The sequence below is a fragment of the Tenrec ecaudatus genome, chromosome 11 (assembly GCF_050624435.1).
Source record: "Tenrec ecaudatus isolate mTenEca1 chromosome 11, mTenEca1.hap1, whole genome shotgun sequence".
Classification (NCBI taxonomy): domain Eukaryota; kingdom Metazoa; phylum Chordata; class Mammalia; order Afrosoricida; family Tenrecidae; genus Tenrec; species Tenrec ecaudatus.
Window position 1 is genome coordinate 73,522,184 of NC_134540.1, and position 18,854 is coordinate 73,541,037.

The following is an 18,854-nucleotide window of genomic DNA, read 5'->3' on the forward strand; positions in this document are numbered from 1 at the left end:
ACTGTGAGTCAGCATCCGTTCAACTGCAGTAAGGTTGGTTCCTTTCTCTCTCTTCCTTCCGGCCTTTTCTTCCCTGGGCTCAAGGGAAAGGCAGCAAGACAAAACCAGTATCCAAAATTCGAAACTCTCTTAACTCGTAGCATCCTCTGGGTCAAAAAGGAAGACTCACTTCATAAGACTCACTTCATAATTGGGAGCAGTTGGAGGTAAGGGCGGGGGGGGGGGGGTCCTCCTTAAACACTTCCCAACACCTTTCAGCTTTAGCCTAACAATAGCATTCCAAGATGCAGGCCATGGCAGAATAAGGACCTTCAGTGAGGGGCTGCCTACGAATCCAGTCTAGGTCTCCCAGTACTAATAAACACCAGAACCCCCTAGGACCACTTGCACATCATCTGTCACTAGGAACTCTGGCCATCTCGCACGGGCCTGCCATGATGCTGCACACAGCACCTTCCACAGCACCTGGAGAAAACAAAATACACCAAAGGACAGCTGTCCCCTTCTGCAGAGTGGAGGGAGGGAGGGAGGGAAAGGCAACAAACAGGGCACCAAACTCACTACCATCAAGTCAATTCCAACTCACAGGGACTCTAGAGGGAGACAGGTAGAACTACCCCTGTGGGTTTCCAGGACTGAAGCCATTTATGAGGGTAGCAAGCCCCCTTTGTCTCTCTGGAGTGTTTGGTGGTTCGAACTGCTGATCTTGTGATTTATAGCCCAGCAAGTAAAGGAAAAGAGGAGTGATTCTTCCTTGACGCCTTTCCTTTGGTTTCTCGCCTCCTTCCTTGGCTGTGGGTTCTGCAGCATTCAGACATAAAGACGGCAGCCCACCCACTCCCTCTCCTTAACTAGAACCTCAATGTGCCAGGACTCGATTCAGTCCTCAGAGCTACAGCATCGCCTGCTTCAAGCTAATGTCAGTGTAAAGGGGGCTTCCATCCACCATCTCCCCCTCTGTGTCTGGGCCCTTCCCGCTCCTGCCAGCACCAGGTGTTTCGACTCATTCACACTGGGCCTCTCCATCCCTGTGCTGGGCGAGGCCACCCTCCTCCTGATTGCCAGTGATGTCTGTGCAGCCACTAACAAGGCCAGGCCCCTTTCCTCTTAGAATGCAACCCTCTGCCTTAGACTGCCATGTAAGCAACACAATGATGCGAAAACGGCCGTGCCGTTTGCTGCTGAAACAAAAGGTCCTCTTCCTGGGCATCCTGTAAGGTGGTCAGCTTCCCTGGGGAACACTGAGTCAAGTGACAGAAAATGCTGACTCCGCACAGGCCGGCACATGCATTAAGCTCCGCAGGAGTTGGAAGTTATGAATCAGGATTCCTTGAGACTAGCAGATGGTAAAAATCTTTATCATCTGTAAAGTTTCGCCTTATTTTCATGAAAACTACAAGGATTGCATTCCTTAAATGTATGTCACCAAATGTATTTATTTATTTTGCATGAAAGTGGAGGCAGCCAACTGCTACAATATTATTTACTACAGATGCATAACATTCCTCCCCCCAATAAATCTTTTTAATCAACTGCATTTAAAAGACTTGCTTATTTTTAGACTGACAGAAACAGCAAATGTGTTAACATATCTGATCATTTTCCTTTTTTGTTTTTAATCTATACATGGAGGTATCTTGTAGAACTCAGACCCAAGCAAATTATGGTACTTGGGGTAAAATAGATATCCAAACATGAAATCATCATCATTTCCACAATTAATTTATTCTTGATCATACAGTAGCAGCGTGGGACTAAGTAATAGTATTACCTGAGGGCCTGATGGCATCTCCCCCCCCCCCCCACTGAGTTTACAGCCATTCACATACACATGCTTTAATTATCCTTGCATGTCTCTGGGAGGTACACAGGGATGGTGAGCACTACTGGATGAACTTTTTTTTAAAGATCAAGGAACTTAGGCTAAAAGTGTAATCATCCAAAGATACGGCACAGCCATGTTCAAAGTCCTTTACTTATCTCTACCAGAAGCTACCCAGGAGCTAAGCGGTATCCACATTTCCTAAAACCTCATAGCTATAAGCTTCATGATACTTAAGAGAGTGAGCATGAGACTCACAAGTAAAAAGCAGGGCAAAGGAAGCAAAGGGGAGCTAGTTCCCATTCAGGTAGAACTACAAGGACAATTCTGGAATAATGACTTAATTGTTAAAATGTGGTTTTATACAGTGGTTTTATACAGCCTCAAGAAAATGAAACAAAAACTCACTGCTTTCCAATAGATTCCGATCATAATGACCCTATAGGACAGAACTGCTGATGTGAGTTTCCGAGACAGTAACTCTTTACGGAAGTAGAAAGACCCATCTTTCTCCCTCTGACTGGCTAGTGGTTTCAAACTACTGACCTTGTCGTTGCCAACCATTATCCCACCACCACCAGGACTAGAAAAAGCAAAGGGCACACACACACATGTCTCTTTACAGTACACAGAGGGGAAAAAGCATATTCATAAAATATAGAATTATGGATTAGAGGGCAGATGAGTGAACAAAGAAATCGTAGGCTATTAAAGCAAGCCAGCTAAGGTCCATGGTATTACCACTTTCAGCAGACCCCACCCAACCATCAGCTGGCTCCTATCTTTCCAAGGTAGCGTACGGGAGAACCAGGTAATAAAATCCTAGAGCTCAGCTACGGGTGGTGGGGGTGGGGGGGGTGGCGGCGGCTGGGTGCGTTAGAGTCAAGCATGACTCACAACACAGGGTAGAACTGCCCCATGTGGTTGTCTTGGTTGTCATCACCACGGGAGCAGGTGTCCCCATTGTTCCTGCCACAGACACAGAGCCTTTGGGAGGGGACTCAAACCATCTCGTTTGAGATAAAAGCTGAGGGTTGACTTGTGCTACTAGGATTACCTTCTAGAAGGGGTATATACGTAGCACTCCTTAATTATAATCATCCAAGTGTTTCCATAACCTTTAAAAATATCATCCAACCTACTGGTGTGTCTACAAGATTGTGACCAGAGCCACGGTCAAGCAGAAGCAAAGGTTTCTCAACTCTTTTGAAGAAAGAATGTTTTCCATGTTTTAACTATGATTTCCTTTTGTCCAAATGTATTTACTGAGCATCCTGTGAATGCCAATGCTAGATGCTGGGGAGATCATCGGGGCTACGACTTATCCTGCTGCCGAGAAGCTACCAATTGAGGAGAAAGGCGAAGGCGCCCCATTCATCAGCAGGGACTGTGGACATAAGATGGCATCAGGAGCTGGAGGAGCACAGGGAGGGGGTGGCCTCAAGGTGGCTTGCTGACAACTGAGTCTTGAGATAAAGGAAAAGTGGGAAAGAGGGAAGAAAGAGGTACAGTGTATACAAGACATGCAAATGAACCATTACTCTTGCTGTGACTTGACAAGGGGTGACTGAGATTCATGATGCCCAGGTGTGCAGTCGAACTGCTCCATGGGATTTGAAGCAAAAGATCACCAGGGTGTCTTCCAAGGTGCCTGTAGGCTGCGTGGGAACTGCCAAGCTCTTGGCTAAGTGGCCTCGAAGAGTATTTGGATTCAGTGACCCTTACCTCCCCTGCCTCAAAAGTTGAAATTCTATGTGGATTTAAGTTGAACTTCTTTGGTTTGTCCTTCTGCTGCTGTCTCTGGTGGCCACATTCTATGGAAGTTTACCCAGTTCCTTCTGAAAGCATTTTTGGTTTGGAGCCGTGACTCCAAAGAGCAGCAGAAGGGGCGCCCAGTTTGCATCAAGACTCGTTATGAACAGCCGGGCCCAAGAAGAGACAGTATTTTCAGATATTTAGAGTACTGGATGACATGCTAACAACCCCCCAACCAACCCCCACCCGGGCTTGGATTGGCAGCCAGGAGGACAATGAGGAAGAGAAGGCACAAGGTAGAGACTATTCTGTCGTCACTTCTCTGCTCCCTGCTACGGCAACATTAGCAAGCGGTGTAATTAAGATGCTTAATCAAACCCTCCGAAATTATAACAATTGCTTTACATTTAAATTTAATGAGTCAAACTAATTAACATCCCTTTTATTTATAAAGTAAATAATAAGAGATCAGAAATCCTCTTCTAAGTTACAGAAGAGGAGGGCTGTGCAAACGTACTTGCAAATGCCTTCTCTAGAGGAGTACAGAGGTGATGGTCTGTAAGGCAGAGGGGTGCCCAGAAGCAAGCTGGTGACAGAATCAGTACACACACACACACACACACACACACACACACACACACACACACACACACACGATAGGGCTTGAGTGACAGCCTGGCCAAGATGCAAGAATCCTGCCAACCAGCCTCCCTGGAAGGCTTTTACTGCGGTTATGGAGATCAGGGTGGTGGTGAGGATGTTGGTAGAGGTGAGGGTAGTAGTGAAGGTGGTGGTGAGGATGAGGGTGGTGGGGTGGGGGCAGGGAAGGAGCTGCTGTGGCATGAAACCAACCAACGGTGTAGATTAAGCGTTTTAAACCTTGAAGACCACCACCATGTCCTCCACTTGCTCAACTGTCTACTTTGTAGTAAATCCTTCGCCATTCCCTGCACCTGTCACTCTGTTCTCCTCCACTATCTGAACTCCGTCATCTCACCACCATCTTTGTAACTGTGACCCATCTCCAACCCCCCCCCCCCATGGACTAATTCCACCTTGGATACCTTGATAAGGTCAGTCCAACCTTTTGCCTGGGTACCTCTGACCCCAGGTTCTCTCGGTCTTCATCCTACCGCAGAGAACATCCTCTCCGGACGTGTATGCCACAGGCTGACTCGCGCAACACAATCAGTGTGGCAGGGTGGGTGGCTGGTGTCGTCATTGTAACTCCTCCTGCCCCAGACCCGAGTGAACGGGGGCACTGAAGGGAGCAGCAGAGAAACAAACCCCATAGACAAATGCAGCCCCCAAACAGTCCCAGGGAAACAGCCTTTTTGTGTGATCTTCGCCATCTTCTGTTCCCGTCTAGTCCACGTTAAACTTTGGTTATAACAACCACTACTGCTTATTGCCAAATGCCAGCCACTGTACCACAGAATGCTTCACAAGCATTGCATTATTTACCCATTTTAAGAATTCCAAAAGGTAACACCTCCATTTTACTAGAAAGGAAATCGGGGCTCAGAGGCTAACTGAAGTGGCCAGGTCACACAACCAGTAAATGACAATGGCCGGATTGGAAATCAGACACCAAAGAGGCTTTTTAAAAATCATTTTATTGGGAGCTCATACAATTCTTATCACAATCCATACATACATCCATTGTGTCAAGAACATTTATACACTTGTTGCCATCATTCTCAAAATTATTATTTTGTCATGTCTTACGCTGTCCAATATCTCCCTTCACCCATTTTTCTGTTGTCCGTCCCCCAGGGAGGGGGGTTATATGTAGATCCTTGTGATCGGTCCCTCCTTTCTAAAACACCTTCCCCTTACCCTCTTGGTATTGCTACTCTCTAATGGTCCTGAGGGATTTATCTATCCTGGATTCCTTGTTTCCAGTTCCTATCTGTACCAGTGTACATCCTCTGGTCTAGCCAGATATGTAAGGTAGAATTGGGATCATGATAGTGGGTGGGGAGGAAGCATTTAGGAACTAGAGAAAAGTTGTATGTTTCATCATTTATACCCTGCACCCTGACTGGTTCGTCTCCTCCCTGCTACCGTTCTATAAGTGGATGTCCAGTTGCCTACAGATGGGGTTTGGGTCTCCAATCCGCACTCCCCCTCATTCACAATGATAATGAATTTTTGTTCTGATGATGCCTGATCCCTGATCCCTTCAACACCTTGTGATCACACAGGCTGGTGTGCTTCTTCCATGTGGGCTTTGTTGCTTCTGAGCTAGATGGCCACTTGTTTATCTTCAAGCCTTTAAGACCCCAGACCCTATATCTTTTGATAATCAGGCACCCATCAGCCTCTTCATCACATTTGCTTATGCACCCACTTTGTCTTCAGCAATCATGTCTGGAAGGTAAGCATCATGGAATGCCAATTTAATAGAACAAAGTGTTCTTGCATCAAGGGAGTACTTGAGTGGAGGCCCAGTGTCCATCTACTACCTTACTATAAAACCTATAAATACATTCACATAAATCTATACATATATTTACATATGTACATGCCTATATTTAGAGCTCTATAAATGCCCTTTGCCTCCTAGTTCTTTCCTCTATTTCCTTTACTTTTCTCTTGTCCCACTATCATGTTCACCCTTCATTTGGGTTTCAGTAATTCCTCTGGGTGACATTGCCCTTGATTAAGCAATCTCTGGCCTCCTACACCCTTAAGAGTCTGCTCTAAGACCTTCTAGGGACTTGCTCAAGGACAAATGTAATGTTATCCCCCACCCCACCCCATGTTCTGTTAGTTGACACCAGACAGAAAGTTGTTCATTTTCAAATCATAAAATGTTCAAGTTTATTCTTCTAAGATTTTCCTAAGTCCTGGATTGAAATATGTTAACTTCACCGAGGCAAAACACTAAAGGTGGCAGCAGAGCAAGGGGGCAGAGCAGAGCAGGGAGCTCCCCAGGGAGTGCAAAGGATAGACTTTGGGGCCAGAGCATGGCACTCCATTGGACTTGACTGGATGGCATACCTAGAGGTAAAAAATCAGACCTTGATCTATTGGTATTTCGTTCTTTTAAATTTTTTTCTTTAATTAATTTATTCTTCTCTGGGTCATTGTTTATTTGTTTTTTAATTGTCATCATTGTGTTCTCTTTTGTTGCTTTGACTTGTTGTGCCTTGTTTTTTGGTGCATATTATTTCTGTGGATCAATCTAGATAAGATAGGCTGGATGAATAGTCTGGAGGAGAAAACAACAGGACTGATGCTTCTGGCGAGACATAGGAGAGGGAGAGGCGGGGGAAAGGAGGTCAGGTTGGCCAACCCAGGGACAAGGGATCAACAAGTGATCCAAAATTAGTGGCAAGGAGGGTGTGAGAGGCCTGTTAGGGACTCAGCAAGGGCAATGTAACTAAGAGAAATTACTAAAACCCAAATGAAGACTGGGCATGATAGTGGGACAAGAGGAAATAAAAAGGAAATAGATGAAAGAACTAGGAGGCATAGGGTATTTATAGGTCTAAACACAGGCATGTACACGTGTAAATATATTTATATAGGATGGTAGGGAAATAGATCTATGTGTACATATTTATAGGTTTAGTATTAAGGCAGCTGATGGACATTGTACCTCCACTCAAGTACTTCCTCAATGCAAGAACACTTTGTTCTATTAAATTGACATTCCATGATGCACACCTTCCTGACATGATCGCTGAAGACAAATGTGCGCATAAGCAAATATGGTGAAGAAAGCTGATGGTGCCCAGCTATGAAAAGTTACAGGGTCTGGGGTCTTAAAGGCTTGCAGATAAACAAGCAGCCATCTAGCTCCGAAGCAACAAAGCCCACATGGAAGAAGCACACCAGCCTGTGTGACCACGAGGTGTTGAAGGGACCAGGTCTCAGGCATCAAAGAACTAAAAATCCTGTCAGTGTGTGCCCACCTTCCTGATACAATCACTGAAGACAAATGTGTGCATAAGCAAATGTGGTGAAGAAAGCTGATGGTACCCAGCTATCAAAAGATACAGAGTCTGGGATCTTAAAGGCTTGTAGATAAACAAGCAGCCATCTAGCTGAGAAGCAACTAAGCCCACATGGAAGAAGCACACCAGCTTGTGTGATCAGGAGGTGTCAAAGGGTCAGGCATCAAAGAACAAAAAAAAAATCATATCATTGTAAATGAGGTTGAGTGCAGAGTAGAGACCCAAAGTCCATCTGTAGGCAACTGGACATCCCCTTACTGAAGAGTAGCAGGGAGGGAGGAGACAAGCCAGTCAGGGTGCAGGGTATAAATGATGAAACATACAACTTTTCTCTAGTTCTTAAATGCTTCCTCTCCACCACTATCATGATCACAATTCTACCTTACAAATCTGGCTAGACCAGAGGATGCACATTGGTACATATAGGAACTGGAAACACAGGGAATTCAGGACAGATAAACCCCTCAGGACCAATAATGAGAGTAACAATACCAAGAGGGGAAGTGGAAGGTTGGGTAGAAAAGGGGAACCAATTACAAGGATCTACATATAACCTCCTCTCTGGGGGTTGGACAACAGAAAAGTGGGTGAAGGGTGATGTCTGGCAGTGTAAGATATGACAAAATAATAATTTATAAATTATCAAGGGTTCATGAGGGAGGGGGAGCAAGGAGGGAGGAGGAAAAATGAGGAGGTGATATCAAGGGCTCATGTAGAAAGAAAATGTTTTGAGAATGATGATGGCAACAAATGTACAAATGTGTTTGACACAATGGATAGATGTATGGATTGTGATAAGAACTGTATAAGTCCCCAATAAAAAATTTTTTTAAAAAGGAAATATGTTAACATACAGAAATTCTTCTAAAACCTAGCCAGAAATAAAACAATAGTACCCAGTTAATGAATCAGCACTGGCAATTAATACCTCAGTCCCGGATTCTTTAAGCAGAAAAAGATGGTAAAAGCTGAAAGATTGGAGAGAAAAGAAAAAACATATAAAATGAGGGATTACTTTCAGGGTGGAATTCTATGTACGAATCTCTTAAGAATTACAGATAACCGTGGTAACTATTCTTCATAGCACACTAGTTTAGGCAAGCCACGGCTGCAGCCTGGTCCTGCACACACCAGTTCTTCATGATCAGTGACTGACTGACCCCCAGCTCCATCTCTCAGCCAGTGGGAAAGATGACTGATTCAAAACTCTCCCGGGAATACTCCCTTGTGACTTCTCAGAGAAACAATGGCTTTGCATTTTCAAAGGTTAAATGTTTTCCCCTCTGTGGGACCCTAAGTCTGGGTGCTGTGAGAAAAAGCAGTGGGCTCTCATGGAATTGTTCCATGAGAAATAAAACACCAGGCTGTCTACAGCCGGCAGCTTTCACCGAGGCTTACCGTGCACTGTAAACAACAGAAGTTAGTTTCCGTTTCTTAACAGGACTTTCTCTTTCACCTTATAAAAGTCCCTGGGATGGAACCATTACTTGGCCTTACCATCTTCTCTGTGGTAGAACATAGCGAGGCAGCCCAGCCTCACAAAAGCAGTAACTTCACCAAACGGGACCCGCTCGCAAAGTCCCTACTATGCTATTTCCAAGAGCTCACTTCCAGAGGGACCACAGAGCTGTCAGCCAGCACAGGTTTCCAGAATGGAAATGAAGCATCCCCCACAGGGCTTTTCACGTGAGAGCTGGTAAATTACTTTCCTTTCACCAAAAGCTCGGCTGAATTTCATTTACACTTTCCAGTATCAGTCCCTTAACTCCAGCTTCCCGGGATTTTCAAAGGTATGTACATGATGGCACATCTTATAGCAACCTAAGATCTCTGTTTTAACCAAGAAGCCCTATCACCACACAATCCCTTCGGTGGCCGCAGGACCATGGGGGGATGTGGTGTCCAATGCAGGAAGTTGGCTGAGTCCTATCATCCACCTTCCTGCTGCTTCAAGGATGGCTCTTCCAGCGCCCAACTCCCTAACTTCCACCCTGAACCACAGCCAACTGGTTCCCAGAAGATTTCTAAGCACCACCTTGGGTAACTAGTATCAGTGGAGCTGAAGCAGTTACCTGGGAGGTACAGAACGAGCCTTAGCCAGATTGAAAACAAGTAGCACTGGCCTGGGCTAAAAGTAGAATTTAAAGGGGCAGGTCATCATGGCTGAAACTATCTCCTGCTATCCAATCAGACTTACAGGCCTCCCATTAGGGCAGGGGTCCTCAAACATTTTAAACGGGGCCAGTTCACTGTCCCTCAGATCTGTTGGAGGGCCAGACTATAGTTAAAAAACAACAACAATGAACAAATTCCTACGCACATCTTATTTTGAAGTAAAAAACAAAAGGGGGAAAAACACCCGGCGGGCCGGATAAATGTCCTCGGTGCACCCCACACATGGCCCATGGGCCGTGGTTTGAGGACCCCTGCACTAGGGCCGTCGAGGATGACAACAAAGATCCACAGGACTGTGCACAGACGTATTAATTGGTCCAGGAGGGAAGGAGGCCCCATGTGAAGAAGAGAGTGGACTTGTGGGGTACAGCTCAGTTTATCAGCTTCGCTGGAGACCTCGGTGCACAAAGAGGGTCGTGGGAGAAGAAAGTGGAAGGCAAACATGTCTCCATGTGTGAAATAAGAAGTCAAACAGTCACGGAGAGGTTCCGGCCTCTGTGAGTCACCAGGAAAGCAGCAGCAGGACAGGAGACCAGGGCTCAGTTCCTGTGTGACCCTCGTCTTCCTGCCCTCCAGCCTTTCACCCCCTGACCTGCCACCCAAGCCTCTAAGCCAGTGGTTCTCAACCTTCCTAATGCCACAACCCCTTAATACAGTTCCTCATGTTGTGGTGACCCTCCAACCATATAATGATTTCCGTTGCCACTTTAAAACTGTCATTTTGCTATTGTTGTGAATCAGGCGACCCCTATGAAAGGGTTGTTTGACCCCCAAAGGGGTCACAACCCACAGGTTGAGAATCGACAGGGTCACTGATTTGCTTTCACCTGGCTTCTCCTCATCCACAAATAAACATGTTCGAGGTTCTCCCACCTTTAAAATATAAAGAAAAGGCTGGGCTCTCTCTCCTTCGCTGACACTGCTATAACGGCCTGATTCCTTCAAGTGGGTTGGGAAGGAGACCCTGTCCTAGGGTGTCCACAGAACTGTCTACGTGTACTGCCTCTTTCCAGTGCTTGGTTTTCCGGAACCTGTGTGATCTGGAGCTGCTGTTCTTGGTAAGGTCACAACTCCCTTGCTGTGCAATCAGAAGGTAACAACCTTCTCTTTCCAATATCCCCCAAACTAATAGTACTGTCTTACGTGTTTTCTACCTAGGCTCTACGTGCTGTACGCTCAGCATCTCCCTCATGCCCTCCCTACTGCTCCCACCCCCAGCGAGTCCCAGGTTTGCTCTGCACAATTCTATTTCTATGCGCCTCTCTAGACACTCGTCACTCAGAGTTGGATGCGAAACTTCATGAACAGGGCTGCGCTCTTCTGCATCACAGTTTTCCTGGTTGACGTCATTCATTCCTTGCTTGCAGGTACCGCCTGGATGTTGATGATGGGCAAGGCTCCAAGTCTCACCAAAATCTCAAAACGCAATGGCTACTTGGCCTTAAGTCAAATTTCCCACAGCCACACACAGTCCATGCTCACTACCCTCCTTGCCATCCCAGCTACCGCCTCTGTTGGCTGTCTCTGGTCAGAAAGGTATCCTGACTCTAGACAGGTTCCACATCACTGTTCCTATCACCCAATCAGCCCCCAGACCTGTCAACTCTATCCTTCAAGATCACTCCAATGGATCTGCCTTAGCCCTCCTCCATTGCCTCTCACAGATCCCTGCAAGGCCTCTCACTGGGTCCCCAAGCTGGTCCTCATTCGCTCCTCCACATTAAAGGCAGGTGGAGGGGGGCATCTGATCATGTCACTAAGCTGGATCCTCCCTGCCCAAAGGATAGAGTCTAAATCTGGTCTATTCCAAAGACCTGACCCTTGCTTATCCCTGCATTGACAACCCTCAATTCTCCCCATTTCTAGCCATGGCCTTTTGAGCCCACGTGTACACTACTATCTGCTTTGACAGCCTGTGCTTTGTGCCTGCCTAATTCCTGACTCTGAAGACCTCGGCTTCGTGCCGCTTAGCTCTGGAAACATTCCCTAAGCCCACCTCAACACACCCCATGATCCCAGGCCTGGCTTAAGATCCCAGCACCTTAAGTTCTTTCCACAGTCACGTTTCTTAGACCAATTATCCTAATCTTTCATTGAAGAGTGCCATGAGAAAAGGGGCTGTTTACTTTATATAAAAATCACCTTTTGAGTACTTGGAAAAAGAGAAAGATGAGGCTTTCTAGTCCTGTAAAGATTTATCGTCTTGGAAACCCACAAGGGCAGTCCTCTCTTGCCCTACAGGGTCGCGCTGAGTTAGCATCGACCAGACGGCTTTGAGGGAGGGAGTACCTGGAATGAGCCCAAGCACAAAGTGGGTACAGAAACATCACTGGACAATTACGGTAACTCGTTATTTCATTGTTCACCTATCTTTTAAAAAATCTAACCCATACACATACCAAAATCAGAACAAATAGAACTATTACCCACTAAGATCCAGGGCCTTAGAATGCTTTTAGGCAAAGAATTAAATAGCAAGACGAATTCTAGTAATAGTAATACTAAACAACTGGTTGGTACTCATGAATTTGTAAACGAAGTTTATCTTTTTAATCTTTTACCTCTCAACAAATTACATAATTTTACAATATAAAATCTTAATAAACGAACATATACAATTTAAAAGTAAAATTCATGTGTCAGAAAATATTACTAGGTGACATTTTCAAGTGGCAAAAGAGGGGCTTAGAAAATTTAGATAATTTACCCAAACTTACACAGTAAGTGTTGGAACCAAAATTGTAATTTTAAATTCTATGATAATTCTAGATACCAAAAATACATGTAAATGAAACTCCTCAAACAGTAAATTCTGTTAAATCATATACTCTCATTAAAGAATAATTCAACACTTATATACAAGGCACCAACAAGACCTTCAAAAACCTACCCGTGACCCCAAACATGACACAGGTACTTTTGAGAACCTCATCTTCCAACTTACGATGGTAAATAAGCACTGTGGCCAATTAAGTGTAGTGTGAAGGAAGATACTAAAAACTATAATAAATTATTCAAACAAAAATGATTAGTTCTAAATATAGCCAAGGGTCTAAAAGCCTACAGGACGGAAGTTGTCTTTGTATGCCTGACACATCATGCTCAGATTCCCAATTTCAATAAGATGTCTAATCTATCATAAAACATCCCTCATGAGCTCATCACAACATTAGGAGTTTGCTACATGGTGGGGCTATCCACATAAGATGACCGCAGCCTTCTTGTTATCCTGAAATACTTCCCTCCTCTCAGTCTCTTCCCCAGCCCTTTCCGTTTCTTGTGCATTTCCCATGTATACTCATTCATGCAAGCACAAAGAGTAAAGATTAATCACAACAGCACAGGAACTCTGCAACAGATGAATTTTTCAATGTAAAGAAAATGTGAGAAGGATGCTCTTCTATCTCAAACCACTGTGCAAAGAACAAAAGGCGGGGGGGGCAGAGTGGACAGTAACTGGGCATTTAACAGTCCATAATAAGGGAACAGAAGGGAAAAAAGAAACCTCACGATTCAAAATCAACTAAAATTAACTGTCTGGGTTAACAACGAGAACTTGTATTATGTAGGCTTCTATCTTGGATCCACAGCTTTCTGGGCCCCCTTGCAGAGAGCGGGTGGAGCCTCCCCGCTCTGGACTTGAGCACACACCTCTCAGAATTCCATGAGAGTGAAACCTGGACCACAGTAGGCATGTGTTGACTGAATGAATGGGTGAATAAACAAGTGAAGGAATGGCCAACCTTCTTTCTCCCTTGACTTCTTTCACAGACTGGACAGTCATGATCTGTACCACTGTGAATGCATGTGTGTAATCTTCCAAGGGCAGTTAGCACGTGCTATGATCTATCAGGAAACAGACATCATTCTTGGTAAAGCAGGACAGCAAAACTGAGGAAGACCCTCAAGGCCGTGAACTGGCAGACTGGCTGCAATGGGCTCAAATCTAACAAGTGTGAAGATGGCACAGGAGCAGGAAGGGCTTCTTCTGTTGTACGGAGGCTCACTGTAAGTTGGAACTAGCTCACCAGCACCTAATAAGAACCACCACCGAATAAAGAAAGTCAGATGCACTCTGAAAGAAGCAACTGCAAGGGGTTGATAAAACTATGTTTGGCATATACATATACACATATAAATGCACACACATGCCGGCACAGGGACAAACGTGAGGATGACACAAGACCGTGCAAGTGTTTCACTCTGTTGTGCACAGGGTTGCTCGGGGTCGAACCTGACTCGATGGCATCTACCAACAACAACATCTGTAAGGATATATATGACTGGCACGAAGGGAACTGGAAGTGCCACACTGTCCTTTAGCAATTAAAAAAAAAAAACTACAGTCATTAACAAAAGACACTATACTATCCCAATGGAAAGCAGACTGGGAAAGTATCCATCTGGTAAAGTGGGAATTATGGAAGAGAAACAGAAGGACAGTTCCCACACTGGGCCCAGAACTCCCCCAGCCCTCCTTCACCGTCAGATATTAACACCAGGCCATGAATGAGCCCTCTGTGTCCTCCCTCCAAGGAGGGGTAATGAACTGACCCACACTTGGTCAGTGGCTGTAAAAAGCAAATGAGGTAATGAACACAAATGTGGTTGAAAATGTAAAACTGATAGTAATAACTGAACTGATGGGGCCTCAAAAGCCCCACAATGCAGAGAGCAAGAACACACCTTACCTATCTCAGGTGGGTGGACTGAGCAAGCTGGCGTAATATTGACTCTGACCCAGTGACTTCCGACTTATAAATCTACCAAGCACATGTAGAATTTCACTCACTGCGGCATTCCTTATAAACACAAACCCCAACCAACTTAATCACCAATTAGATATCCATACTTAGAGATGGTTAGCAAGGTACGGTATTTTCTATAAAGGAGGACTGTATAGTCATTGGGTAGAGAGAACATAAATGCACATGTATGGGAAATACTCAAGCCATATATATGAAAAGAAGCTGCAGATGAGCATGAATTATATAATTTCTTTTGCATAAAACAGTGTATGTGTTTATTGATATTTAAAATTTAAAGGTAGTTGTCTCAGAGCTGGGTTATGGAGTGGGAAGAAATTAATATTCTTCCATTTTATGTAGGTGTTTTACAAGTACATAATGCTTTTAAATTTGTATATTAACGATGTACATTTTAATTTGTTCTCCTTCTGACCTATCAATAAGCATGCAAAATTTAGTGAAGGCAGTGAGTGTCGTATACAGGCCAGCACACCTGCTCCACTGTACCAGGACCCTGCTGCTCCCTACTAGGCCAGGTCCAAGTGTTCCCCTCCCCCAAGCCCCGAAGAAGGATCTGAACCAGATGTTTGCACACCTCACCTCCAAACTTTCATCCTGGCCAGTCTCCATGATGGTCAAGGACTGTCAGAATCTCTCAACAATTTGCTTGGACTTGGCCATGCCCCGCCTCACCCCACCACCCTCACCCACTGCAAATGTCCTGATGATGGTATCTAATTGATTCTGTTCTCACATGATCTGGATCACAAATAATCTGCCTCACTTCCAAGGATCACTTAGAAACAAGGAGGCCTTCCGCTACCAGGCTGGGAGCTTCTCTTAATGAAGTCAAGGTGTCTACTTGTTCCACGGGATAGAGAACTTTAAGCCTGGGGACAGAGGCAACAGGAACTTCCGATCAGAGCAGGATAACAATTTAGGTTGGCCACAGATTGACAAACTCTCCATTTTCCTCCCTTGTCCTTTCCCCCCAAATCTCTCCAACCTTTTCAATTTCACCAGAACTTTTACAGCGTGTTTTTTTTTGTTTTAATATGAAACAGTCTCCTTATCGCTCATCTAGCCAAAATCTGTTTTATGGTTTCAAAAATACTACTCTTTTCAGGGAGCAATAAAAATGGATGTTCAGGTGAAAATCAGAGTGTGATTGCTTCCTTCATCCTAAATATGGGCATTTAAAATAATTGTCTCAGACTAGGATTTACAAACTTTTTCTATTAAGAAAACTATACTTCACAAAGAAAACACTAGCTCTAACTGTATTCTCACTGATTACAAAGAATCAAACACAAAACCCACTGCCATCGAGTTGATTCTGACTGATAGCAACCCTAAAGGACAGGGTAGACCTCTCTCTCCCTGTGGGTTTCCCAGACTGTAACTCTTGCTAGGAGCTGGTGTTTTCAAACTTCTGAGCTGCTGAGGATCATAGCCCAGTGCCTAACCACTGTGCCATCAGGCAGCTTGTTAACGGATACAATAGAATTCAAAAGCAAGCAAACGACTTTTTACAGACCCAGTGAGAAAAAGAGGAGTTGAAACAGATGGATCTCAAGGTAGAGTATTAGTTTATCACCTAGTTAAAAAGGTGATGAAAGTGCTTTGAAACCAAGAGGTAAGGGAGCTCTAAGGGCTGAAGCGCAAGAAGCCACCACTGTGCTTCAGCTACAGGAGTGTGGTGTCCTGCTCACATGCTCTTCCGAGCCACATGCCACCTTTCTCACACCTGTGCGGATTGTTTAATGACAGCTCATGGCTGAATCCTGTCCCAGGATTTCCCCCTTAGCAGAAGAGGAGTAGGTTGACCATGCCCCAGGGGAAGTCTCCACCTTATGACTTATTAGCATGGAGTACCAATGCCAGGATCTCTTGTTGCATTCTCAATAGCTTTGAAGGGTCAAGACCAGCTGGGAGTGCCCTGTGAGCTGGAGGAGGCTGCATCTCCATTCAACTTCTCCCTCCCCCAGCCATGTTCCTTGCACTCCTTCAGAGGTGCTCCTGTGGAGCCTATTCCCCAATAGCTGTCTCCACCTGAGTGTCCGTTTCTGAATGTGTGTGTGTGTGTGTGTGTGTGTGTCTGTCTGTCTGTCTCCTGGAAGCCTGACCTAAACAGAAGGATAAAGGTTTGATGTTATTCGATGTCAGGTCCCAGAGCACGTGGCAGAAATGGGAACCGCAAAGGGCCTGAGCACAAAGCGCCAGCCTGGGAGCAATGGTGAGGAGGGCGCAGGACCAGGCAGAGAAGCAGAGGTAGAAGAAACAAGGGAAGGGAGGGCCCAGGAGGGCGAGCGAACCACTCACTTTGAGCACTTGGACTCCTCTCCACTAGAATGGGAGCCAAGGTGGCAGAGTTGGGAGGTGAGCAGCCACCTGCTGGCTCAGGTGTTAACTGGAAGGCTCTGCCGGCCACATGGAGAACAGCCTAGAGGGGATGAGGGGAAATGCAGGGAGCCCAGTGAGCAGGCTGCCACCATCACACTAGAAAAGACATTGTCGTAGCAGGGAGGAGGTAAGCCGTCCTTGGTTCTCAGTGCATTTTTAAGGTAAAGCCAACAGATTTCCTATCATAATGGGTTGGGATGTGAAAGATGAGAAACATGGCACCAAAGTTGAGGCCTAAGTGTCGGAGCTAAGGAAAGCTGTGACTCAATCTAAGTGTGGTTTGGGGTCGGCGATCAGAAGTTCACTTTTGTGTCAGTTTTGAGTTCCCACTCGGACATCCAAGAAGAGCTAGCAAGTGCAGAGTACAAGGAAGTGTCAAGTTCCAGCGAGAGGTCTGGGGCAGAGTTACATAGCTGGTAGTCATCAGCATAATGTGATCCTTAAATGGCATTTAAGGATCTTACAGCTGAATGGAATCTCCCAGGTGGAGAGTGCAGCTAGGGACGAGGGCCAAGAACAGAAACTGGGACAGTCACAGCGAGAGATCCAGGAGTAGGGAAGGCAGCAGGAAGGAGAGTGGGGTCCCAGGGAGGCAGAGGTAAACCAAGAGACTGAAGCGCCCTGGTAACCACAAGAAGGAGGTATTCAAAAGAGGAGCGAAAGTGTCCTTTCTATCAAGCACAACTGACTGAGCGAGGATGACTGAGAATTGGGTTTAAGAAACCAGAGATGCATCTATTTGTGGAGGAAAAAGGCAAAACCTTAACTAGAGTGAATTTAAGAAAAGTCATAGAGGAATCTGAGAAAGCAAAATAGAGAAATTGTTAGGAATCTTCCTCAGAAAAAAAAATTGATTGCCATCAAGTTTATACCAGTTCACAGCAACGCCATAGGACAGGGTAGCACCGCCCCTATGGTTTTTCTGAGACTGTACATTTTACAGGGTTAGACAGCCTCATCCTTCACCCTTGGAGTGGTTGGTGATTCTGAACTGCTGACCGTGCACAGTTAGCAGCGTAATGCAGTCATGCGTGGTAGTAGTGGAGTCAGGAGATGGAAGTAAGAAAAGCTATGCATATGCAAGCGAGACCAATGTAGCAGAGAGGAAACAGTCAACACCCCAGGAGGAGGGGAGGATTGAGTGGGCCAGGAAATGAGATCCTGGCCACCAGTGAGAGGGAATGACTTTGGAGCAGGATCTTGGATGTTTCATCGAGTAACAGAAGGGAAAGTGGGGTGTAGATGTGAAGGTGCTGGCATGTGGGTGTAACTTCCCTTCTGCTTGTTTCAACTTTCTCAGCGAAGCAGGAAGTTAGATTACCAGCTGAAGGTGAAGATGAAGAGAGAGGTGTTGGAGGTTTCAAGGAAGAGAGGTGTGTGATTAGTCAGAAGAGTCTGTAAACAGACGAGGGAGAGACTGTCTGATTTCCAGGAAGAGCCCACCTGCCATGGACGGCCAGGACTTGCAGAAAGACAGTCAATGTGGGGTGTGAATTCACCTCCTGACCCAAGAGGGGAGTCCACGGAATATTAGATGCAACCAGGGTGGTGGCTTTGCGCTCCAACCTCCAGCTTTTCCATTAGCAGTTGAGCATGATCGCGCCATTGGCATTCCTGCATCGTGTCTTCTCCAGTGTTCATTTTTTTGCGTACTGACTTAGACTCTCATTTCCACCCCAACTGTGTCATCAGCAGCAGGTGAGAGCAGCCCGTTCATAACTTCAGCCTCATCATTCTACTCCAGCCACCACCTCATGTCTTCCTCACTGTGCACACTCCAACAATTCATTGGCCCTCTGGGACCATCCATTCATCTTTTCCATGGTCCTACTATGGCCTGCTTCAGTTCCATGGTCAACCATACCACTCTTCCTGGTAAACACCTATCCTCACCCTCTCACTGTCTTTTCAAACCAATGTCCTTTCCATTAGCAGCCAAGTGTTTAACCACTGGACCACCAAGGCACCTCCCCGCAAAAAGCAGCC

General features: G+C 45.6%; 1 protein-coding gene across 6 annotated transcripts in view; it reads right to left on the minus strand.

Moving 5' to 3' along the window:
- The window catches only part of AFF3 (ALF transcription elongation factor 3), a 614,141-nt gene that overhangs the window by 493,364 nt on the left and 101,923 nt on the right, over positions 1 to 18,854 (minus strand). The gene's annotated exons all lie outside the window — the stretch shown is intronic.